Source organism: Petaurus breviceps, unplaced genomic scaffold (assembly GCF_028583685.1).
Source record: "Petaurus breviceps papuanus isolate PSGF00001 unplaced genomic scaffold, PetGlider_PUasm1.0 90418, whole genome shotgun sequence".
NCBI classification, from domain to species: Eukaryota; Metazoa; Chordata; class Mammalia; order Diprotodontia; family Petauridae; genus Petaurus; species Petaurus breviceps.
Window position 1 is genome coordinate 3391421 of NW_027187246.1, and position 25480 is coordinate 3416900.

Genomic DNA, 25480 nt, shown 5'->3' on the forward strand with positions numbered 1-25480 from the left:
AGAGAGAGAGAGAGAGAGAGAGAGAGAGAGAGAGAGAGAGAGAGAGATCTGTATTTCTGGGAGAGTAGGAACCTCTAGTGGTCTTCCCAGTGGCCCGTGCAGGTTGGAGAACTAGCCTAAAAAGCCCTAAAAGGTAGTTGTAAATAAAAAAAAAAGCCCCACACTATTCTAGATAGATACCCATCTCAGAGAAGGACTCTGAAGTACAAGCAGTCTTTAATAATGACAGCTCCCAGGAAGAAGCAGTGGCATCACACTGAGACACCCCTCCACACAACCTAGATTGCTTAGTGTTATTTGCTTACTGATGTAAATATGTGAAAACTGGCTTTATTTTCCACATGACTGCCAATGAAACATTCTTAGTATTGCAGGTAACTTGCTGCTGACTACAATTCAATTTCTATGCGGCTTGTAGTGCCTATGGAAATTAATCTTGGTATAAAATGCCACGGAATTCTTTGAAGGCATGAAACTTGAAGTGAGAATGCCCTAGGGAACCTTATTTCCCTTCTTCTTAGGATACATTCTGGGTGTGACAGTGACAATAGGTTTCAAGAAGGAGACTCCCTCAATTCTTGTGTCCTCACTTGTCTCCCCTATAAATTAGGGATAGGTTGACTACCATAGAATAAAACAAAAATAAAGTCCATGCTGAAGTTACCACCAGTCAGTGGAGTAGCTTCCATGCAGGCTATCATTTACCACAAGGATCGGTGGACCTGTTCATTTTACAAATACTACACATCTTAGTGACGATCAGCTTACCATAGGTATAGAAGTGCTATAAAAAAGAGTACCATTAGAAGTGCTTTCCTACTGTAAAAACAATATGCACAATATAAATGGAAAAAACAGCAAAGAAACCCAAATAATAATTGAACAGTGTGTAATTATAATGACCAAGTTTATCCTTAGAGAAGAATTGAAAAAAATGCATCTCCCTTCTCTTTTTGTAGAGGTGAGAGACTATGGTTGTGAAATATTGCATATATTATCTTATTTAATTGATATATTATTTGGTTTTGCTGAGTTGCTTCTCCTCTCTTCTTTCTCTCCCTTTCTTCTTCCCTCCCTCTCTCCACTCCTTCCTTTTCTCCTTCCTTCCTTCTTTCCTTCCTCCTTGTTATTCTTTCCTTCTTTTATAGATGTGAGCCATGATGTGAGAAACTTCTATGGACAACTAAATTTGTGAGAAGAGTTCACAGTTCACAAATGTATTTCCAATACTCTTGGAAAGTCCAGGAGTATGTAAAATTATAAAGATCAGGCCTGATTCAAAAGGAGAGCTAGGAGATGATACTCCCCACCCATCCATTTGCTGAGGTAAGAGGTCCACAGGTATCGCACATTGCATGTTCTCAGACTTTGCAATGTATTAAAAAGTCCTGCTGGTTTTTTTTTTCTTATAAAAGAAAAATAAAGATTATTTGTTATACGGGATAACTCTCTGGAAGGGAGTGGGGGAGATATGCTGGGGAAAACTATCGTGATGCAAAAAGCAAAAAAAATTTTCAAAATAAAATAACTACAAAATGCAAACAAAGAAAAATAAGTACATGAGGATTGGAATTCTTACATCATAAGATCTGGAGACACTAAATGGCTGGGATATCAACATGGAGGGAATAATAATATTACTAAATTAACTACAATTTTTTTATACTGATTCAGTAAGTAGTATCCAACACCCATTAAAGTCTGGCTCAATTTAATATTTCAAATGATGTGGGCTGATAGCAAATCACAATAATTGTTATACAGTAATAATGGCTCATCTGTGCTCTTATACATAGGGGAACAAGAGAAAGCTTATGTTGAAAGGTTGCATATTGCACATAGTCACATTTGCATAATCTCTAAAGGGGTTTAGGATGGAGAGAGAAGAAAAGAATAGGCTTTAGCTTACAATATCTCTTTGCTACACAAAATCCCATTTTCTGCCCTGACTCAATCAATATATTCTCAGGAACAGAGAGTACTTCATCATTTGCATTTTGAAAATTTGTTCTCGTTATTTATATCTCTGTTTTATATCTTGTGTTGTTCAGTGTGATGCTATTACATTTACTAAACAGTCATACTATAAATACTGGTATTTATTAAAAGTATACTTTCTTCCCAGGTCAGAGTTTCTTCAGCAAACACCTGAAGCAATGAAATCATTTCTACCCTCCTATTACATAAGCCCCACCCTCCCTATTCTTCAAGAGCCTCAATTTTACAGATACTTTCCCAACTCTGCAAGAAAGATTGGATTTTCTGATAATTTTTGTTTGCTTCTTGTACTTGGGATGCTTTTCTGTATTTTGTACACATTTTGTTAAAATAGGGGAAAAAACTTTTAGGATTTTGTTTTCTTTGTAAACTGAGTTAAAAATATCTAAAACAAAAATTGCTGAGAATTATTTGAATGTTTTCCCAACTGTCAAGAACTCAAGATCATTCTTTCAGATTAGTAATTTCATAAAATTTTAATTGAATATACAATATTAAAAGTTGTTGAATAAGAACCAAGAGCAAAAACAAATATTGAATGATTATATGTTAATTTCTTCATAAACCCAACATATTCTACCTGAAAGAAAAAAAAAACCAAAACTAGGAACATAAATAAATATATATATACATATATATATGTATATACCATATACATATATCTGCATACAGACATGGAATCCCAAAAGTCTTAGTAAAGTTTCCGAATATTCATGGCCTAAAATTTCAAGACCCTGTCACCAATTTCATAATGACCCTCTCCCAGTATTTCTAGGACAGTCCTCAGGCAGTAGACATATGAATACATAAGTGGGCCTGCCCTGAAAACTTTTCTATCAGATCACATTGATTTATTGATTTCTAATCAATTAATAAACAATTCAAATAACAATCAATGTTATGAAGCACACACGATATGCCAGTCACAGTGCCAGTGAATATACATGAAAAGAATGTATTAATTCCTACTCATAAGGAACTTAAGTCCTAATGGGGAAACAAGTACATATAAAAGTTATTGTTCATCCTTCATTCTCTAAGAGGACCAATGAGATCAGCTGAGTGATCTCTTCAGTTGCAAGTGAATTGGATTTAAGTGAAGCAAAGCTGTGCAAAGTCATCAGCTTAACTCCTCCAAAGTGCATGATAAGGAGGAAGATTTTTAGAGATGGGATGAAGGCACACTCATAAGATTTGATAAATTATTAAATATGCAGGGAAAGGGAGATAGAAGATTTGGAGATGATGTTGGGTTCATAAGGTTAAGAACCTGAAATAATGGAAGAATGGTGATGCCTTTTAAAAAACAAATAAAGAAGTTTGGAAAAAGGAATGGATTAAGAGTGAAACACTGAAAAAAAAATCTGTTTTGGACATGTTGCATTTGAGATGTCTCTGGGATAACCTGTTTGAAATAAACAAAAAATTGGTGATTCAGGGGTTAGATATATCTGCATTGAGATGATACTTAAAGCCATGGGAGCTGCTAAGTCACCAAGAGACTAGGAAGAAAAAAGGTTCTCGGAGAGAGCCTCCGTAATAAAGTGATGTGGTGTGATATGGCTAATGAGATATCCAAAAAGACTGAGAAGAATCAATCAGTTAGTAGGGAGGAGAACAAAGAGAAGTCAGTGTTAAGAAAACCCTTAGAAGAGACAGTCTCTGAGAGGAGTGGGTGACAACAATGTCAAACGTTACAGAGGCCCAGAAGGAGGACTATCTAAAGCTAATCAGAATCGACGATTAAGAGATCACTGATTGCTTTGTAGAGAGCAATTTCAGTTGACTTAGAGGCCACTAGTGTGGAGAAACTTTTTCCTGTTTGAGAAAGGGAGGACAGATAGGATGATAACTTAAGGGGATGGTAGAGTCTGTATTATCAAAAGATGACAGGAGCAAAGCATTTTGTGAATTGTAAATATGTTACGTATTATTGTTGTTGCTGTTGTCATTTCAGACTTGGTAACTGATAGAGCTCATCCTCAGTTGACAAAACCTTTGAGACCTCAGGTTACTCCTGCCATGGACTCTAATACTTCATTAGAATCAATATTATAGATGCTGAAAAGGTGAGTTATTAATTTTGTCTTGTAATACTTAGTTTCATTGGACAAGAAAGTTGGAAAAAACGTCAGATAAATGCATAAATATCCCCTCTGCAACATCTATGACAAATAGTCATCCAGCCTTTCCTTGGGAAAATTTCTATGTGAAAGTATACACTACAGTCTGATATAGTTCATTCTAATTTTAGATAGCTCTCATTGTTAGGAAATTTTTGCTGACAAACTAGCACTTCTAGTTCTATTTTCTGTGGTCAAGTAGGAAAAAAATATGTGGTTCATTTTCTACATGAAAGTCCCTCAAATAAATGAAGGCATGCTTTCTGCCCTTCTTAAATCACCTCTTGAGACTAAACATCAATCACTCAATTAGTTAATAAATACTTATAAAACACCTACTGTGTGCTGGCCACTGTGCTAAGCTCTGGGATACAAAAAGAGATAAAAGACAGTCATTCCCTATCCTCAATCTAAAAGAGGAGACAACATCAAAATACACACACACATATGCACACACACATAGAGCAAGCTATAAATATTGGATAAATAGACAATAATTATCAGTTGGAAGGAACTAGAATTAAGAAAGGTTGGGGAAGACTTTCTGTGTAAGCTAGGATTTTACCTGGGATTTAAAGGAAGCCAATGAGATCAGTAATGTAACAAGACTGACAAGGTAGGAAGGTGCTTGGTATGAAGGACTTTAAATGCCAAAGAGAGCATTTTTTTTTTCTGGAGGCATTGGTAAGCCACTGGAGTTTATTGAGGAAAGGGTGACATGATTGGATCCTCACTTTAGGGGTCAAACGTTGGGTGGACTGGAATGGAAAGAGATGTGAAACTGGAAGATCCATGATCAGACTATTACAATAATCAAGTCATGATGCATTAGGGTCTATACTAGAGTGGTGGCTGTTTTAGAGGAGATAGGGGGATGTATTGGAGAAAGGTTACAAAGGTGAAATTGACAAGACTCAGCAACAGCTTGGATTTGGAGGGGTTGTGGTGGGAGATAGTGAGGAATCAAAGACCATTCCTATCTAGGTTGTGAGCCTGATGGACTGAGAAGATGGTGTTACCTTCTACAGTAATAGGGAAGGTGATGGGACCTCTAGGTGGCATAGTGAATAGAGCACCGGCCCTGAAGTCAGGAGGACCTGAGTTCGAATTTGACCTCAGACACTTAACACTTACTTCTCGTATGACTTGGACAAGTCACTTAACCCCAATTGCCCTCCAAAAAGCAAAGAAAAAAAATTAGGGAAGGTGGGAGAGGGGGACAGTTTAGGGAGAAAGAAAATAAGTTATGTTTTAGACATAGTGGGTTTAAGGTGTTTACTGGACATCTGATTTGAAATGTCTGAAAGGCAGTTGGAGATAAGAGATTGAAGGTCAGCAGAGAGACTGGACAGAAAAGGGAAATTTGAGAATCATTAGTATAGAGATGAAAATGAAATCTATGGGACTTGATGAAATCACTAAGTGAAGTAATCTAGAAGGAGAAGAGAAGATCCAGGACAGAGAAACACCAGTGGTTAGAGGGTATGATCTGAAGGAGGATTCAGCAAAGGAGACAGAAAAGGTCATTAGGATTTTTTCCTTCTGACAACATTCTGACTTCCTTTCACTGACATTGTTTTGGCATGCTCTTTTGACCTTTCTTCATCCTTGTTATTCTCCTGCACCTTTTACTCTATCAATGTCCTATTTAAAATATGTTGGCAGAACTGAACGTCATATTTCTTATGAGCAAAGAATTGTGGAACAATTGCCCATTTAGTTCTTGACATTATGTTTCTCAAGGCAACCTTTTCTTTCATTCCCATTTTTGGTTGCTATATCACACTGCTGACTCACCTGGGGCTTTACAAACCATTAAAAATTGCAGAACATTTTCAGAAAAAAACAATTATGTAGTCACAGCTTTCCCATCTTGTACTTGTGAAGTGAAATTTTTGAGTCCAAGTTCAGGACTTTGAATTTTTTCAGATCCTCATTCTGTGAAAAAATATGTTATCTATCATTTTTGGATATTTTTTTTCTGAAAAATTTGATAAATATAACATGCCATTTTGGTCTTTATCCAAGTCGCTGATAAAAATATTAAACAACTCAAGGGCAAGTACAGATCTTTTGGTCATACTACTGGGGACTTCCAGGTTCACATCAATCCATTAGTCAGCACTTTTAATTTCTATTTTTTTCACCATTTCTGAATCTTTCTAATTGTATAACTGATCAGCTATTCCTCTCCATCCTGTCAACAAAAATATTGTTAAGACTTTGTCCTTAGTGTACCTCCCCACCAGTCTATTTATTTATTTTACTTTCAAAAACAGGAAATAAAATTAATCCAATGAGAAATATGACATCTGATGAAGTCATTCTGGCCTATTAGGTTTCCCAATTCTTTTTCTGGATATTCGCCAACCATCCTTTTGTAATGCTATATTGGCTTCTCTTAACCAAGGTCTGACCAAAAAGATTAGGGACTAAGGACAGGTGGCTACTGGTTTCAGGTATATTTCTCTCGATGTTCCCTTCATTTACTCTCTAGAGAATTTTGCCAAAAAAGGGAGTTGATATGACCCATTAGCTAGTCTTTTTCATTCTTTTGACTTTAGAGGAGAGAAACAAAGAGTGAAAGCTGCATAGAGCAGGGAGAAGGGAAGTATCTGGAGGTGTAGACTCCATAGAAAACTGTTGAAGATGCACACAGAGTCTGATGATTTTAAGAAAAAATTCTTCTTTTGAAAGGAAAGGTGAGCATTTCTTAGTCTTATGTTTCCCTCTTAGGTACCAAGAAAGGCCTATCTTTGTTCTTAAAAGTGTGTTAAACTTGGTGTGTTTGAATGCTTACTTTGTCTCTGAATCCAACAAATGTCTTAAAACCTGTTAACCACTCACTCCTAGAGGACAGAAGTGATTCCAGTTCCAGGAAGAGAGAAAGAGAGATGGATCTAAAATTGCAATATTTTCTAAAGCTCAATCTCTGGCTTATTTGGCTGGGAGTTCAATAATAAGAGAGTTCTATGTTTGATACAATTTGATGAACTGGCACTGAGTCAGGGCTTCTACCATTTTTTTCTTGGGCTTGGTTTGAGGAAAACAGGTACTTCTAAAGGGCTGTGTCCAAAGGAATGGCTGGAGAGAAAGTCATACAGAAGGGGAAATCCAACTCAGAATACAAAAAGGCAGGGGATGGTTAAGAGCGACTGGCCTTCTACCTTCACCAGCTCAGCAAAGTATCACAGCCCATGTAAGACCTTTAATAACATATTATAGAACTAAGTCAGCATTCAAAGTCCAGTCTACTGGCCTATGGTTTGCAGATTCCATTCTCTTCCCTCTTTTAGTAAAAGGAAGAATAATGTTCTTTGCTTATAATCCTGCAATACCTATTACCATTGTCTACAGCTTTTCAAAATGATCTTTGAACTAGAGTGACCATATAATTAATGGAAACCTAAGATGAATATAGAGATAAAGATAGATCATTTCCTTTTGAAAAGAAAACAGATGGAAAATAACTGGGAGTTCTTTTTTATCTTGGACTTGTTGTCATTAACCTATCTAGCTCTGAGCAGTTTTCCCATCGTTTCTTTGATCCTCTTATTTCTCTCAATTTAGCTAAATTTAGCTCTCAATTTAGCAATGTTGTGATGATCACTGAGCTCCCTGTGCCTTGAGTTCAGACTCTCTAGACAATGTCTTTTTACCACTTCATGAAAATCTTTTCTCCTTGTTTCTTTAGAATTTCACTCTTGAGGACTTCAAACTTCTTCTGGGCTGAATTATTCCATAAAATTTTGGTCTATTGGATCCTACTTGTCTTTTCCTAGAATCCTTTGGAATTGACTCTCCATAAATCTAGGACAAATATCAGACTATGCCTTACTTTCTTCTCCCTCTCTACCAGAAATTAAGTTGAGGTGATCACTTTGCCCCTTATTGTATCTTAGCAACCAATTTCTCTTCATTGGTGAGAGTTGGATTTAAATGAGCAATCAGCTTTTTAGTTTCCCTTGTCTTTTAAAGCATCAAATGGAGGAGGAGGAAACTTCCAGGAACCAAGATGGCAGGGTAAGCAGCAAGTCATTGTAACTCTCCCTATTCACCACCAAACAACCATAAACTAGTATGCTACAACAAATCCTGGAACAGTAGAATCAGCAAAAAGATGGCATAAACAATCTTTTAGCCTAAGAAAATACATAAGAGGGATGCAAGAGAATTATGAAAAAAAAAAGAATCAACAACTTGGAAAACTACTTACAAAGTATAATTGGCCAAATGGAAAAGGAAGTACAAAAGCTAACTGAGGAGTACAATTCCTTAAAAGTTAGAATTGGTCAAGTGTAGGCTAATCACTCTATGAGACACCAATAATCATTCAAATTCAAAAGAATAAAGAAAATTAAGAAAATATAATATACCTCATGGGAAAAACAACTGACCTGGACAATAGATCCAGGAGAAACAGTATTAGAATCATTGGACTACCTGAAAGCCATAATCAAAAGGAGGACCTAGACAGAATGTTTCAAGAAATTATCAAGGAAAACTGCCCTGATATCTGGAACCAGAGAGCAAAACAGGCATTGAAAGAACCCACTGAACACCTCAGGAAAGAGATACCAAGATAAAAATTCCAAGGAACATTATGGGCAACTTACATAAACTATCAGGTCAAGCAAAAAGTACTGCAAGAGGCTAGAAAGAAAAAATTCAAATATTAGGGAACCACAATCAGGATTACACAGGTCTCAGCAGCTGCAACATTGAAGTACTGAAGGTACAATGGAACATGATATTCTGGAAGGCAAAGGAGCTAGGACTACCACCAAGAAAACTACTACCTGGAGAAATTAAGAACTGAATAAAAATTTTGATCTCCAGTATTAATACTCAAGAGAAGCCTAAAAAGGCAAAAAGGGAAAAGAAAACAAAAGGGATTCAAAGGAACCAAACTGTTTAGATACCTACATGGGAAAACAATACTTGTAATTCTTTAGAATTGAGCCACGAATAGTAAAGCTAGAATGAATATACATAGAGAACATGGATATAAGGTGAATTTGAGGGACTGACATAAAAAAATAACTAAGGGATAAGAAAGAGGTGCTTACTGGTTGCAGAAGACAGAGAGAGGTAGGTGGGGGACAATATTTCACACGAAGAGGCAAACAAAGACCTATTATAGTGCAGGGGGAGGTGGGAGGGCGGGTGAAGGACATCCCTTGAAACTTACTTACTTTCATCACTAATGACTCAAAGAGGGAATTATATACACAGTCAGTTGAATATGGAAATCTATGTTACCCTCAGAAAAGTAGGAGGAGAGGAGATTAAGTAAAGGGGGAAGGGCTGACAGAAGAGAGGGCCGATTGGGGCAAGTGGTAGATAGAAATAAAACACTCCTAAGGAGGAGAAAAGGGTGAAAAGAGAGAGAGGACAAACAGGAGGAAAAATAGGATAGAGAGAAATACATAGTCAGCAATCAGAATTGGGAATGTGAATGGGATGAACTCTTTCATCAAATGGAAGTGGATAGTAGAGTAGATAAAATATGTTGTTTACAAGAAAAACACCTGAATCAGAGAGACACACACACAGTAAAGGTAAGGGGGTAGAGCATGATCTATTATGCGTCAATTGAAGAAAAAAAAAAGCAGGGGTAGCAATTCTGACCTCAGAAGAAGCAAAAACAAAAATAGACCTAATTAAAAGAGATAAGGAAGGAAACTACATCTTGCTAAAAAGTACCATAGACAATGAAGTAATCTCAGTACTAAACATATTTGTACCAAGTGGTATAGCATCTGAATTCTTAAAGGAGAGGTGAGTTATATAGGTTTATGACCAAACAAGAGAATAGAGATCATTCTGAAATGTAAAATAAATAATTTTTGATTATATTGAATTTTTTAAAATGCACAAACTAAACCAATGGAACTAAGATTAAAAAGAAAACAGAAAGCTGGGAAATAATCTTTACAATAAGTGTCTCTAATAAAGCCTTCATTTCTCAAACATATAGAGAACTAAAGCAAATTGATAAGACAAGCCATTCCTTAACTGATAAATGGTCAAAGGAAATAGGCAGTTTTCAGATTAAGAAATCACAGCTATCTATAGGCATATGAAGAAGTCCTCTAAATCACTTTTTATTAGAGAAATACACATAAAACAATTCTGAGGTACTGCATCATACCTATCAGATTGGCTAATATGATAAAAAAGGAAAATGATAAATGTTGCAAAGGATGTGGGGAAATTGGGACACTAATGCACTGTTGGTGGAGTTATGGAGAGATCCAATCACTCTGGAGAGTAATTTGGAACTATGCCCAAAGGGCAACCAAACTGTCCTGCCTTATGATCCTGCAATACCACTATTAGGTCTGTAGCCCAAAGAGATCATAAAAAAGGGAGAAGGACCTACAAATGCAAATATATTTATAGCACCCTTTTCATGGCAGCAAAATAATGGAAACTGAGGAGACGCTCATCAATTGAGGAATGATTTAACAAGCTATGGTATATGAATGTAATGGAATATTATTGCGCAATAAGAAACGATGACCAAGAAGATTTCAGAAAAACCTGGAAAGACTTGTACAAACTGATAGAAAGAGGAAATGAGCAGAGCCAGAAAAACATCATACACAGTATCAGCAACACTGTGTGATTATCAACTATGAAAGACTCAGCTCTTCTCCGCAACACAATGATACTAGACAAGTGCAAAAGAGAAAATGCCATTCACACCCAGATAAATAACTGATGGACTCTGAGTGCATATTGAAATATACTTTTTTCACTTACTTTATACTTTTTTATGTTTTTTCCCCTTTTGATCTGTTTCTTTCACAACTGTAACTAATATGGAAATGTGTTTTACATGATAGCACATGTATAACCTATATCAAATTGCTTACCATTTTAGGAAGAGGTGATGGGTGGGAAGGAGGAAGAAAAATCAGGAACTCAAAATCTTGTAAAAATGAATGCTAAAAATTGTCTTGATATGTAATTGGGGAAAATAAACTATTATTTAAGCCTTTAAAAAGCATCAAATGATCATGAGGCAAGTCAAGATATAATTAGCTACTCTGCTTTTCACAGAGAACTCCAACATACACCCCCCACACCCACACACCCACATTTTTGAAGCCTTCTCTTCCCCTCACTCATTATTTCTCCTTTATGCCTTCATTATGGGTTTATTTTCAAAATTATTTAACTAGATATCACCTTTACCCTAGTGAGTGACTGGAAAAAATGTTCTTAACATAAAAAAATTCAGTTTTCAAATATTATGGTTCAATCACAAATTGTTATAAGAGACATGAGCAGAATTAGAGAAGCTTCATGTATAATTCTTTCACTGATATTATATCCCAATAATACTACTTTTGTTGAATAAGTAACAGGGAAAGAATCAAGTGGGCATTTAACACAAAGGAAAAATACATTTTTGTTTAGTAACAGTAAGCTTAATATTAAAGATGTAAATAAAAATAATTTAGCTTTGAAAAGGTTGATAATTGTTTAAAATTATCTTCATGGCTTTTTGAACTCTGGAGAAAATTTTTCTCTTTTGTTTGAACGGGGCTGATTAACCAATTTGATATGAACAAACTAGTTTTCACAGCTCTCATAACAAATAGAATATTGACTTTGCAGAGTGATAGAAGAACAGTAGACTTGGTTTAAAATCCCAATTCTGATATTTAATAAGCTGTGTGGTATCGTACAACTTACTCATATTCTTTGAACTTGAATTTCCTCTATGGGATAATAGGAAGGGGGTAGGTGAAATTTCTCTGATACAAAAAATTCTCAGTTAAAGAAATTCCATTTCCAAATGCAAGTCAACTCATTCTCTCCAATTTATAGACTTTGATCAGTGCACTGTTCTCAAAAAAAATGATCTCTGAGCCCTTGAGATACTTCTAGGGTGTATATAATGTCAAAACTATATTCAAAATGATAGTAAGACATTGTTTACCTATTAAAATTCTCTGCACCCCTTTTCAACTTCATATTAGTGTGAGGTGAAATTTCTTCCTTTACTTCAACTAAAACATATTACAACTAATTAACTGTAGAAGTAGATATGAGAGATATTAGCATATTGTTATCTTCTATTAAGTCATACATTAAAGTGATATGCAAAAATTTATAAAACAAAGTCACTCCTCACTATTTTTTTTCTTTTGGAAAATGTTTTTTTAATAAATATATTATTTTAAGATGGAATGAGTTTATTACTATCATTTTAAATGAATCAAGATTTAAAATTCATTTTAATTTCTTACATAATAATATCAATAAAAATAAAATATGTAAACAAAAGCTCTTCAGGATCCTTAATAATTTTTAAGATTATAAAGGGGTTCTGAAACCAAAAAGTTTGGAAACTACTGCCTTGGAAAATTGTCCAGTGCACTGAGAGTTTACATGATTTGCCCAGGGTCACACAGTTACTGTGTGTTGGGTGCTCTCAGTATGTAGGCCACTTTCTAGCCCCTATTCCATGTTTTCTAACTGCAGTATTTTTTTTTGCTTTTTTGGAGGGCAATTGGGGTTAAGTGACTTGCTCAAGGTCACATGGCTAGTTTTTATGTTAAGTGTCTGAGGTCAGACTTGAGCTCAGGTCCTCCTGACTCCAGGGCCGGTGCTCTATTCACTGTGCCACCTAGCTGCCCCTAACTACAGTTTAATAAAGGGTATTTTGTGCTACCTAACCATCTGAGATGCTGTGAAGATAGGAGGGTTAGTCACAAAGCATCTTTACAGTATAGCATGCATCTTTACCAATGTGGAAAAGCATTCTAAGGATTATATTGGGAAGTACCCTAGCACACCAAGGATGGCCTGTTACCACAAGTTCTTTGATCTACTTTACTAGAGAAAAGACAACTTTTAAAGGGGTCAATAATTTTACTTTAATTACAGATAAATAGAAAATACAAGCAGAGAAATTAGCAGAGATTCAACAGACAGGGCTCCTATTGCCTGAACAAAGTAATACAACCACTTATACATACCACCAGATTGGGAGAGCACAAACCTCTGAGTAGTCAGGGGGCTCTTAACAAATGGTTTCTCAGAGTCTCATCCAGGGAATCAAAAGATCCTTCTCATAAGCAAACACCCAATGCAAAATCCCAACTTCCCAGTACATATAGTTTTCAACCAATAGGCTCAGGGTCAGAAGGCACCACAACCCTAGTGACTTAGTGCCTAATTAGCTTAGTACCAAAAAGTGTGAAAGTCTTCCTACAAGCAAGCCTCCCTGTAAGCAAGTTCCTCGTCCAATTGGCTCTATGTGACTCAGCATGTATCACAGCTGTGAAAGCAGCAAGACATCCATGATTGAAATACTTGTGTACCTTTAGACCTGAGAACATGGCTCCTGTTCCACGTGGTCACAGAGGCCTATTAATGGATGGGGAAGATCTTCATCTTTCATTAACATTACAAGCATCTTGTATAGAATTATTAATCACTGTAAGATCTTAGTTCAAAGACAGCCTTATAGTATTGGTTTATTTTTTTTTTTGGAGGGGGGAAGGCAGGGCAGTTGGGGTTAAGTGATTTGCCCAAGGTCACACAGCTAGTAAGTGTTAAGTATCTGAAGTCAGATTTGACTCAGGTGCTCCTGACTCCAGGGCCAGTGCTCTATTCACTGCTCCACCTAGCTGCCCCTTTATGGTTTTGTTAAAAGAGTATCGTTTGGTGTCAGAGGAGTCAGGTTTGAATGTCATTTCTGTGGCTTATTTCAGTCATTGGGAGAAAAGATCTTCTTAAACCTCAAAGTACTATAGGTATTTATGTTATAGCTACTACTGTGTGAAATTGGGCAAGTCACTGTCCTTCATTGAGCTTCAGTTGCCTCCTTTGTGAAATGAGGGAGCTGGACTAGATTAATTCTGAGGTACTTTTTGATTCTAAATACAATAATTCTGTTTCCCCATTGTGAAATGGAAAGGTCAATATCTAATCTCTCTCCCTGCTCTCTCTCTCTCTCTCTCTCTCTCTCTCTCTCTCTCTCTCTCTCTCTCTCTCTCTCTCTTTTGCTTTCTTGCAAAAATTCTGAGTATAGATATGAAGTAGCTCTATAGGTAAGGCATCACATGGCTCTATTTTTTAGCTTCCCACTGTGTAGAGTCCATTTAATCACTAATCAAAATTTCCTGGGGGTTTGATTTCAGGTCAATCAAAATTTCTTTAAATATCCTGAGGCTTGATTTAAGAATCCCAGATAGAAAATAAGAAATGAGGAGAGGCAAGAAAAGCAGGATAAATAGAGATGAAATAACTTCCCACAGGGTAGTTGACTATGATATATATGTAGAACACAATGGAAAATATGGGATTAAAGAGCAGTCAAATAATCTCAAATTTGTTAAACTTCACCTTTTAGCAAACATTTATAAAGAATGACAAAAGTATTATCTTTTAAAAAAAATCTCATAAGACATTTACCAACATGTTTGGAGTATGGAAGCTATCCAGCTCCATTTCACATTTTTCCCCTTCATAGACTTTACACAACAACCTGGCTCATTAACTTATCCTTGCACATGATACTGCATCTTCCTTCTCTTTGCCTTGCACAGGTTATCTAGCCTCCATGTTTGAAATGTACTATTTCCTCATTTTTGCCTCTCAAGACTTTTTATCTTTCGTCAAAGTTCAGATCTGTTTCCATGAGTTCTGTTAAAACTTCTCCAGTTTTCCCAGTTGGTACATGTTCTCTCCTCTAATACTTTTGCATGTATTTAAATGTGACTATATTATATGCCCTTCTAAGATGTTAGCTCCCTGATACAAGAGTATAAATTACAGATGAGTCACTCATCTGTATCACTGGAAGGAGGTTCGACAACCAGAATTTCTTATTGTGGATGTAATCATGGAATCTGGACAGAAAGAAACTATACATACAAGAACATATATATGCACATATTCATAGACAAGTATAAAATGCATTACTGGATCCATAAATATTTGTTGCATGGTATAACAGCAAGAGACTCAAATTAGGGAATTAACCACCTGAGTTAAAATTCCAGTTCTGTCACTTAGTAAATTATGACTTTGTACAAGGAAATTCATCTCACTGAACCTCAGTTTACTCATCTATAGAATTGGAGTATGAATGTTTATGCTATTTACCCATATATCTTACAGGGTTATTTTGAAGATCACTGGAACACACAGTGTTTTGTAACCAGCATAGCACAGTGGAAAGATTCCAGATATGGGGAGACTTGGGTTTGAGCCTTTGTTCTGATATTGAACACTTGAAAAGACTGGGAAAATTACTGAGCTTTAGGTTCCTCATCCATATGATGGGAAACTATAGGATTTAGAGCTCAAAATGTCCCCAGAAAGATGGCTAGACCCATCATCCTATAAATGTGGAAACTGATACCCATATAGTAACTCTTGCGCTGCCTACATTGCAGAGCTGTGGTATGTAGAGAACTTCATAAACTGTAAAGTGCTGTAGAAAAATAACTAAACTATTAAATCACTATATAAATGTAAGCTATTATTATTAGATGGTTTTTCTGAAATATCCACATCCCAAGGTAGCAACCAATTTATTCTCAGGTCAAAAAGTGCTGACTAACATTAAGAGTTGCTGAGTAGTTTGCCTTTTTTATTTTTTATTGGAGGTCAATGAGCCCCAATAGCCCAATGCTTTCTTCAGCAGAAAACAGAATAGCTCATAGAGAAATAAAGGTTATATGATGAAAAGAAGGTGAAAAAAAGGAGTGATAGAAAAAGAAAATGCTACAAACCCTTAAAATTTTCCTAAATGGCAGGCCCAAATAAGTAGGGTGATTCATAATAACACAGGACATTCAACATCAAGGCTCAAAATTATTTACCACTTACAAATGGTCGCATTCTTATAAGCACTTCAAAGTTTACAAAGAACTTTCTCCTTAGTAACTTTGCAAAGTGCACTTCAAATATTATCCTCATTAAATAGCTGAGGAAATCTGAGTCACAGAAGGAATAAAATAGCAAAGCCAAGAGTTAAATTCAGGTCTACTGACTTCAAATCTAATATAGTGTCATCTAGAGTAAACTATTTTTCTTTGTTTATTTTCCTTGGTTCTCCTAGGATGGAAAATGGAGAATCTGGAAAAAAAATCTTTGAATAGTCTTGGAAGCCAGCAGTGTTAGCTACCCCATTTCTTATGAATAAAGGTATAGACCTTGAAGTAGTGAGGAGAGAGAAATGAAGAGGGAGGAAAGGAGGGAGGGAAAGAGGGGGAGAGAGAGAGAGAGAGAGAGAGAGAGAGAGAGAGAGAGAGAGAGAGAACTTGAGAGAAAAAGAATTTAGAGAGAGCTTGAGAGACACAGAGAGAGACAGAGAGACAGTGAGAGACAGAGAGGAGGGAGGGAGACAGGAAAAAGAGAGAATGGGAAAAGACAAAGAAGAATGGATTTATTCAAGAATTGTTTTTGAACACTATATATTGGTAGTTTTCTAAACTGTTTACTGGTCTATAATAGTATATAATTATAATAGAATAATGAAAGCACACTAGCCTGGGATTCAGTAGATCTGGAATCTCATCCCATTTCTGCCTTCTACTAGTTGTGTAACCTTGAGAAAATCTGTCCCTTCTCTGGACTTCAATTTCCTCATCTGAAAATAAGAGGGTAGGACTGATCTTCTTCAAGTTCCATTCAAGCTGGCATTCTATGATTCAGACTGGGTACAAAAAATTTCATAGTGACTCTGTCCTTTGATGTAGAATCCAGATTAAGAGGCCCTATAAGAAAACTGTCATCTAGCCTTCACTTGAAGATCTTTACTGAAGAGAAACCTACTATTGTTTAAAGCAGCATATTCCACTTTTGAATAGCTCTAATTATTAGAGCTATTATGTTAAATGAACTGGAGAAGAAAATGGCAACCCATTCCAGTATCTTTGCCAAGAAAACCCCAAATGGGGTCACAAAGAGTTGGATATGACCAGAAATCAACAAAATTTTTTTTTTAGGAAATTCTCTCTTTCATAAAAACTAAATTTACCTCCCTGTAAATTCCTGTCATTATTTTTAGCTCTGTGATCTTGGATCAAGCCAGGAAATTCTAATCTCTCTTTTAAATTTGAGTCCTTTAAATCTTTGAGGATAACTCTCTATTCCCTAATATGCTTTTTTCTTTTTCTTTTCTTTTTTTTGGTGGTGGTAGTTAAACATTCCCAGTTCTTTCAATTGAACCTCCTATGACATTATTTCTAATTCCTTTGCCAGTCTGGTTGTCCTCTTCTGAAAGCACTCTTGTTTGCTAATGTCCTTTCAAAATTGTGGTGTCCAGAATTGGCCACAGTACTCCAGGTAAACATGGCCTGACTGGGGAAGAGTACTGAAGGATGATCACCTTCCTTATTGATGACACAGTTCTTCTCTCAAATGAACCTATGATCACTTGGGTGGTTTTGTGTTTCTGTGTCAGTGTTAATTCATGCTAAGTTTTCAGTCTGCTTTACCTACCCATTTCCTAGCAACTTCAGGATTTTCTTCAAATTAACTGTAAACCACACTTATGTATTACATGTTTTGATACAAGCCCCTTAACAAAAAATGTATGCTTATCTTCATACTGAGATTTCCAGAAAATCTTGTGCTGGAGTGGTTGGAAGAAGAGAAATGGTGGTGATAGCCATCTTGGAGAGCTACCAGATCAAACTTCCAAGATCTACCCTTAAATTCTACTCTACTATATACTAAGCCAACATTAAACATGGGCCAGTGATTAGTCATTTCTTATAATATAAAGGTGACGGTTCTTAAAGATACGCCATTGGGACACAAGCTCCAAGTGAAGCCTATCAATACTTTGAGGGCTGTTCTGAAGATAAACTATATGTCTATCATCTGAGGACCAGTCTAGCTAAGTTCAGACAGATTCATTAATAGAATGAACAGAAGTTGAAGAGTTTTTTGGCTATGACTTATCAAGCCCGTCTACGATGACACAGAAAGTCTGTTAGTTATATTGGTAGCCAGAGTTTGCATGTCGACAAGATAAGAACTTCAAAATGTTGAAGAAGTATCCCAGAATCACATAATACTAAGGTAGAAAGGAACATAGAGAGCATTTAATTCAAATACTTAATTTTATAAGTGAAGACATTTAGATCTGGCATTCAAATATCAGTCTTCTGACTCTAAGAAGTGGTACTCTTTCATGGTAGCCACATTTCAAACTGTCAAGCAATCCATATGTCTTGTAACAGAAATACCCCAAATACCAGGCATCACACAAAAAAGAACTGGTATGTTTTCCTCTTGCCATGTGACATTTAATTAAATGTTTGCTTTGAGACTTGGTATTCAATGTGAATATACAACATTTTGAATCCTGTAATATTTAGGTTTTGTTGCAGAAACCAAGCAGTTATTTGTGTTCTATTTTCTATCTCCCACCTCCCAGGTTTAAGAGAGATTAAAACACTAAATTCAGTTGGAAATTTGGAATGTGTAGGTAGGAATCTAATTTTTACTGTATCAAGTAAAACAGCACAAATCAGCCCTCATTATGCCATTTCTTCTCAGGGGAAAAGTAGAAGCAGGAAATGTCTTTAATATCAAGAGAACTATGACCACTGTAGTTTAAACCACTCCCGGCAGCTCTCTGAGTTGACATGGTGCATAATAAGAATATTCACCCCAGGAGACATTAGAAAGTGAAGTGGTTCATCATAAATTGTTTAGGTAAATGCCGAACTATTTGTTGTCTATGGTGTTTGGATTTAAGTATGAGGAGCACACAATGTTTATCTCTGGCTTTAATTACTGGAGGAGCATTTAGGGAAGGGTATATACTGTAGTCTTTTTGGTAAATTGTGGCTTTTCCTTAACCATGACATTCCACAGTAGGGCTTAAAATCAGAGACTTTTCTCGAAGAGTGATGATTTATTTTAAATAATTTGCTGGGAAAGCACAAATTGTACCTTATGCTGTGTGTTGCTTGATGCTAATGGAACCACCTTCAAATGGCGGAATGCTCAAGGGAATAGGCATTTACACAGTTAGGAGAACTAAAGAGCAAATGTAAAAGAAAACACAACACGGTTTATTAATGAATGAGCCTGAAGTGATAATACCCTTAAGTAGCTGAGAAAAAACAGAGAACCTGGAGTAGCACAGAACTGAGAATAGCATTTTATGTTGTGATTGTTCTTTATATTTGCTGCATTGTGTATTTCCCTTTTGAACATTGTGCCGTAGAAATACAGAACAGTAGATACATGAATGATAAGACATTCCACTCTAAGAATTGAGCTCCAAGTACCTGTGGTCATCATCAGCATCATTAAAGTCAGAGGGAGCACCTGTTACTTTGGGTATTTTTGGTAGGTCCTGAGAGTACAAAGGTGACAATGACATCCAATGGAAAGAACCCAGGTTAGAAAGATAATCCATTCCACTTCTGGTAACTCACTGCCAACTGCTGTCCCTAAGCCCCACATCTTCTGTTCTTCAGGCTACACATTGCTAGGTTATCCAAACAGTCCTCATATAGCATGAATTTGATGCATTTCACCATTATATTTGCCACCCTCTAGACACTTATTGATGTCTTACCTAAAATGTGGTACCAGAACTGAATATGGTACTCCTGATGTAGTGCCCTGACCAGGGGAGATTATAGTAGGATGGTCAGGGCCTTGTTTCTGGATGAAGCCTAAGATCATTTTAGGTTTACTGACTTCCATATCACCGTGTTCAGTCAAATTGAGTTTGCCATCAGTGTAGGTAGGCTCCAAGGAAAGGTTTACATACCTATTCTGGCCCTTAAAAGGCAGGTAGGTGGCACAATGGATAGGGTGCTGGGTCTGGAGTCAGTAAGACTCATCTTCCTGGGTGTAAATCTTACCTCAGACACTTACTAGTTATGTGTCCTTAGGAAAGTCACTTAAACCTGTTTGCCTTACTTTCTTCATCTATAAAATGAGTAGGAGAGAGAAATGGTAAACCTCTCCAGTATTTTTGCCAAGAAAATCCCAAATGGGGTCACAAAGAGTCAGATATGACTGAGAAATGACTGAACAGTGAAACAAAATCTGACCTTAAAGCCTTGATTTCCCTTGATCTTTGTTGTCTCACTTCTAAAATGAAGTCTGAGGCATTACCTATTCTTGGACACGTTGTCCATTTTAGCTCACGTCATCTTTTTTTTCTCATTATGGTACCTGCCTTTGATTGTTACCTGTTTGCTGCCTATGGGTATATCTCTCATCTTTATCTCTGGGATATAAAGACTTCAAGGGCAAGAAACAATTCTTTCATATCCCTATTAGGTGTCTGGTACTATCTTATGTAAATATCAGGTGCCAATTACTGAGTTATAAACCAAAAAATGATATGGCCCCCTAGGGTCTACAAAGTATTTTCTTTCCAACTACTCTGGGAGGTCCAAACATTTCATACCTATTCACAGATTAAGAATCTATTGTTCAAAAGCCTATGTCTTTACTGTTTTTAAAAACTGACTACAAGCAACCTCTGAATGAGAGAGACCTGATACTCTCATTAAGGTGATTGGCAATAGTGATAACCTAGTTGTCTCACAGTTCCAATTCCCAAAGGTCATATAACTAGTTAGTAGCAAAATGAGAGAGTAGAATTCAGTTCTTCTGACTCCAGATTATGCTACTCTGTCTCTCTCAATAAAATGAATGAATGAATGAATGAATGGATGGATGGATGGATGGATGGATGGATGGATGGATGGATGGATGGATGATTGTAAAGGTTCTGTAGTGAGAGTGCACAGGGTTTGAAGTCAGGTGTAACTTAGGTTCAAATCTACATTCTGATATTTAATATTTGCATGACTGTGTATGACTCGTATAACTTTAAAATTATGATCCCATGATCCTCAGTAGGAGAGTACTAGAGCCAGCTCAGAGCCAACTTTAAAATTTTTGCTTTGGAAATTGGCAAACTCTATAAATAAGGTCTTCATTTATTGTTTTGCCAATTATCTAAACTTAAGCAAATGATGGGAAAATGTGAATAATGAAGATTAAACTTAAAAGTGTATTGTAGGTGTGTGTATGTGTGTGTGTATGTGTATTTTTGGGGAGCTGTTGTTAAATGTTTACCAGAATACTGTGATCCTAAGCTCTTTTACTTGCTGATCTTTCATCAACTATAAAACAGGGATAATACTCATGATGCCTACTTTATAGGTTTTTTGGAAGGAAAGAAATTTTGTAAGGTTTTAAGAGTTATATGAATGTGAATTTTTAAATACATGCTTAATTTGTATTGACAGATGAATGATCTCTGGTAGCATCATTCATGTCCTTAGAAAAATGTTTGATAGTAAAGATTTAATAAATAATTGTTGAATTGAATAGTGGTCACTGGCAGGGATTAACCCCTTTAATTATGATTTATAATAATTTTACTGTGGGAGGATATAGAATAGGATCTTATGTTATGATTTGTAAGAGTTTATATGTTAGATAAGACTGAAAAAAATACAGTGTGTTAAGATTGAGAATTAAAAATCAACCATGTTGTCAAAGACCTCAGACAATCTTATTTTTGAGATACCTCATACTTATACCTGTGAATGCAACTGGTAATGAATGTTGATTTCAAAATAAAACAAAATACCTCTGAAGTGATAGCTCACAATCTTAGCAAAAGAACATGAAGTTAAGGGCTACATTTACTCTGACATTACCTTCTGTAGAGGAGATAATTGATTTAGATTAAGTTCTATGATAAAGAAGTAGAGACATCCACCTTTATATCAAGTAAAATGAACATATTTGAAACTTAAGGAAAAACTGTAATTGGAAAGATATAAACCCACTGAACCATCTACCAATTCTAAAGGTCAATAAAAATAAATCTAAAGATTAATCAAAAACCTCTTGACAACAAACCTCTCAACTTGGAAGCATACAAACAATTGTGAAGCAAAGACATTTATGAAATAAGACAACAAAATAAGGCATGACATTCAGATCATATCCTGTTCTTGAATTTACCGTGATTTCAGAGCTCTTTTAATAATTAGTAACAGGTGGTAAATCTTCCTATTTGGTTTATAAATGAAATCAGTAGCTATAGATGTCATGCATGGAATATTTTTAGAGAATATTTATTGAACTACTACTGTGTGAAAGGGCATGCTATTAAGTAGTGATAATAAAAGAAAGTACATGTAACATGCCTTCCCTACATCCCTGAGAATTAGAACCTACTGATGTGACAAAGCACATATCATAATATTCCTCAAATTCATGCAAGAAAATGTGACCTTCTAATGTATATGTAAAAAGAAACAACATAATATAAGGTGGCATATGTTAATTCCCAAATGACTGGTGGAGATAATAAACACTAGTTTAAGTTTAGAAGAGAAAAAATTCATGACGATGATGATGAAGATGATAGCTAGCTATTATATAATGTTTCAGAGTTTGAAAAATGCTTTATCTACTTTGACTTCAGAACAATCCTTGGAGACTGTCATTTTATAGATGAGGAAATCAAGGGAGACAAGTTAAGTGACTTGCCCAGGGTCACACAACTAATAAAAGTCAGAGTCAAGTTTTTCTGGCTCCATGTCTTGCAGTCTGTATACTATGCTACCCAGCGCCCATTATCTGAGTACCATTTGTTAAAAAAAGAAAGAAAAGTTTTAATGTCTAAAACTTGAAAAAAAGGAAGAGTCAGATGTAGACAGGTAGTTGAGAGACAGGCATTCCAGGCACAGGGAGAAGCAAATCACAACTTTTTTCAGTTTGTTTTTTCATTTATAAAATTACAAAAAGAGAATCCACAAAACTTGGTTATTGATGGGATGTGGTAAAAAGAGGGAAACAGAGTTTAGATCTAACAATAACTACAGAAATATCAGCACCTCTCATTTATAAAGTGCTTTAACATTTACAAAATGCTTCTCTCTCTATTCTGTCAGGGAAATAGTTTAAGCATCATTATCCCTACCTTCTAAATGAAAAACTGAGACCAAGAGATAGCTAGAAAGATTCAGAGGCATGGCACAACCCCAGAGAAGATCTTATAATTGTTCATTCCTTTGGGGTTCACAAAGCACTTCCATGCAACATATATTATTTCTTTTGATTCTTATAAATATCTTTAGAAGGACACAGTTTTTTAAAAAAATTTTCACCCTATGAAATTGTAGGTCAGTGTGGTATACATGACCTGGCAAAATTATTCCAAAGTTTTTAATTAACCCTAACCTTAAACTAAGAGAATGATAGTGTTAGAAAAAAGTTGGTAAGAAAGCCTAAACTAAGATTGTTTGGGAGAACATAGGATGAGCTTTATTTTAAGCATTTTGTTGTGGTTGAGTTGTTTCGGTCATGTCCAACTCTCTGTGACCCCATTTGGGGGTTTTCTTGGCAAAGATACTAGAGTGGTGTACCATTTCCTTCTTCAGCTGATTTTAGACATACTGACTTTGAATTAACAATAGGTCATCTATACAGTAATTCCTAGATCAGCAGTTCTTAAATTTTTATTTCAGGACTACTTTATACTATTAAAAATATTAACATTATATTGTTGTTTTTGTCCTTTGTTTTCCAAAAGGACCAATGCCATCATGGGGTGAAGTTTTGACTTGCATGTGAATTGGAATTAAGGTAGGCAAAATTATACCAAGTCATCAGCCACACTCTCCCAGAGTTTTTGAAATCCAGTAGCAGGACAAAAGTAAAGATGACTGGTGATGGCTTGGGATACAATGGATATCCTTAGCATCCTCAATGTCTGAACAAGATCTAAGCACCCCACAGTGCCAGCTTCAGCCATCTTTATGGCCATTGGAACAAATTCTTCTTATCTGACCATTCTACCTGGGGGAAAGCCTTCACAGGTTTGGGAAAGACACCCCCCTAACTCATGAACGGGTTTGAGACTTGTTGATTACCCGCAATTACCTTGGTTTAGCCCATCAGATAAGAAGGTTTTACCACAGTGTGGCCATTGCAGTGCTACAGTTTCTTGGAGCCACAGGTGAGAGTTGGGTGCTGGGTAGACACCAAGGGTGGATGAGCAACCATGAAAAGGGCTTGGCAAGTATTTACAATGGGGGTGCTAGTTTTCTCTGAACACCCCCTTATACTACAACACTTTTAATATGGGCTATAGATATCTGTATCACATTAAAAATTTAAATATCTTAATGTGATTATGAAAATAACTGTCCATGAGGAAACCCTGAAAGGCTCTCAGGACACAGAGGGACATCAAGATCACACTTTGAGAATTACTGGCTTAGATTAGTTAATCAACCAACAAACATTTATTGAGAATTTACTATGTATAAGACATTGTGCTAGGGATACAAAGAAAAACAAACAAACATTTTCTAAGGCTATGTTATCCTGGAGGAGAGAATACATATGAAAATATGCGTAAAGATACATAAATAATTGCATGATAATTTTAGAGGGAGGAGATGACACTAGAAGCCAGGGAGGTCAGGAAAGTTTTCATGTAGCAGCTGGTAGCTGATGAAAATAGGGATTATAGGAGGGGAAATTAAGCAGGAAGTACATTTTGGGTATGAGGAGACAATTACTACAAAGACATGGACAGGAGTGCCAGTTTGGATGGATTATAGAATGCATGAAGGGAAAAATGTGTAGTAACCTGGAAAGCTTGATTGAGATCAAATACTTTCTATAGCTGTTGTGAGAATCAGATGAGATAATAATTTAAAAGTGTTTAACAGTTTCTTTCACAGTAAATTTTGTAGACTTATTTTTGTTATTATTATTTATTAGAATTAGATTCTCCTCCTGGGACTTTATAATTTTGTAGTACTCTGACGTGGTCAACAAATCTTGAATACTGAATAGTTCTGACACCATATTTTAGTTAGGATAAATGAGAAAAGTGTAGATGAGGGTAACCAAAATGGACTGACCTTGAGTTTTTGGTTTAGAAAGTTCATTTAAAGTAATCATGAATGTTTAATCTAGAGAAGAGAAGACTTTTGGGAAGGTGGAATCAAGATAACTAACTATCTTCAAGGACTTGAACAGCTACAGGTGGAAGAAAGATAAAACTTGTTTTGTTTCTCTCCTGAATTACAAACTAGGAACAATGGATGGAAGTTGCAGAGACACCTTAGGCCTGATGTCAGGGAGAAAAATATATTACTAACAGAATGTACCTAACTGGAGTAGCCTGTCTCCAGAGATAATAATTGATTTCCTTTCATTGTAGGTCTTCAAAAGGAGTCTGGATAACCACTTTTAGTTTATGTTGTAGTGGAGATTTTATTTTTGGTAGTGGCCGAACTAGATTACCATTAAAATTCTCCTCTGAATCTCTGGGATTTTGATTTTATGAAATATTCTGCTGATCA

General features: G+C 35.9%; 1 protein-coding gene across 1 annotated transcript in view; it reads right to left on the minus strand.

The window, feature by feature from the left end:
- Positions 1-25480, minus strand: part of SNTG2 (syntrophin gamma 2) — a 199540-nt gene that overhangs the window by 58036 nt on the left and 116024 nt on the right. The window lies entirely within an intron of this gene.